The sequence below is a fragment of the Octopus bimaculoides genome, chromosome 27, assembly GCF_001194135.2.
Source record: "Octopus bimaculoides isolate UCB-OBI-ISO-001 chromosome 27, ASM119413v2, whole genome shotgun sequence".
NCBI lineage: Eukaryota > Metazoa > Mollusca > Cephalopoda > Octopoda > Octopodidae > Octopus > Octopus bimaculoides.
This window is the reverse complement of record NC_069007.1, coordinates 17318999-17320791: the sequence shown is the minus strand read 5'-3', so window position 1 is coordinate 17320791 and position 1793 is coordinate 17318999. Positions and strand designations below refer to the sequence as shown.

At 33.7% G+C, this 1793-nt stretch overlaps 1 protein-coding gene across 1 annotated transcript in view; it reads right to left on the bottom strand.

Moving 5' to 3' along the window:
* The window catches only part of LOC106875624 (uncharacterized), an 8712-nt gene that overhangs the window by 5888 nt on the left and 1031 nt on the right, over nt 1-1793 (bottom strand). The gene's annotated exons all lie outside the window — the stretch shown is intronic.

The window sequence follows — 1793 nt, the reverse complement described above, 5'->3', positions numbered from 1 at the left end:
GATTACGCTTCACTTCCATTTTTTCTACAATAATTTTAAATCTTTGCTCCAGGTCGTGAAAGCTATTCCCAAACTCCGCCGAAACAATTAGGTTGAGTTTTTAAATATAAAACACACACACACACACACACACATTAAAATAGTTAGGGTGAAGCATTCTGTGATTATTACATTCTATGAAAAATAAATCAAAACAAAATATATGGAAGTGGAGAGACAAGTTACTGAAGAGATTGCAATGAAATGATTTAACAAAAAAACAAACAAAAAAAAACTAAATACTGTTTATAAATTAATAAAGGACTGAACCAGTGCGTGTGTTTATTACCGGCATAATGCCTCTCCCAAGGTTTAATTGTATTTCTTTCAACACACGTATTCACATCAAGAATCTTGCACACCAAATACACATACGAAATACTTCAGATAAAGCCGAAACAATACGAAAGGAAGTACAAAGTGAAAACAAAACAGGTGAAGTTTTATATTCTGATGTTTCCGGTGGGAAGCTTACAGCATCGTTCACACGCCAGACAAAATGCCCAGGACAAGCAGAGAAGTGAGGGATGGAATAGGATATCTGACTAACGACTTATTTTACAGTTCACTTTGTATTTCAGGTACTACTAAAGCAGCGCGGACCCGAACGCGCAGTCGCGTGTCCGCGCTGCTTTAGTAGTACCTGTATTTCATTCCTTTTGTTTCAGCCTTATCAAAAAAGTTTTTATCTAGCACACATACGTTTCTCTCTCTAACTATATGTGTGCGTGTGTTTGTGTAGCCTATGTAGGTACAAAGTGTACACATGGACAAATAGATATAAAGAATTTAGCTTTTCACCCCCAAAAAGGACTAAGTCAGAAAAGTCAAACCTAATGTTAATGCAATAAACTCTCGGAACAGCTAAACTACAGGGGAGGGGGTCTTCGGAGAAGAAGCCCACCACTACTACCTGACGCAAGTGTTTCGTCCTTAACTAAATTATTGGGTGCCTTTCTGCTGACACTTCTCAGCCACTTGAACATCGGACACTGCTACTAATTTAAAGTCATTTTATATTTTATACCAGAGACTTAGCTATCCATTGACGGTCAAGGTAGACCATCACTATTTTAAAAAAACACGTGCTTTCTACCTGTGGCTCTAGACTCATAAGCTTCCTACATGTCTTTGCAAACCTTTCAAACAAGTGTGCCTACCAGTATGCAGAAAGAGGTTTATTCATTCTAATATGCAAGGACTGTGGCTTTTAAAGCCACAATTTGCGGTAATGCCGGACACTTCTGTGTCCCTGTGTGAGTTGCACTTGAAGTAATGTTACATAGTTACCCATTTACTAATATTTTTTTTTTTTACTCTACTTATTTTATTCATTCTTTTACACTAGTCAAGTTATGTATTAATAAAACATTAGTAATTTAATAATCAACAGACACCATTTGATTTGCAATCGTTACGTAACATTCCGTTATGAACGTATTATCGAGTTAGAAAACAGAGAGATCTAATGCATACAATATTAATTGATAAATTAATTTGTATCCATTAGATCTCTGTTTCTAACTCGATAATAAGGTAAACAGATAATAATCTTTGATATTTTACGATAGTTTATATAATATATTTACTGAAGAAATATCTCTTCAAAATATAATATATTAAAAATATTGGATAAAAATATTCCTATGAGATTGTCGGTAAAACATAAATCTGAAATAGAAGCATGCTCTAAGTTTTAGAGCAGTATATTATTATTCAAATTTATATATATATATATATATATATATATATAT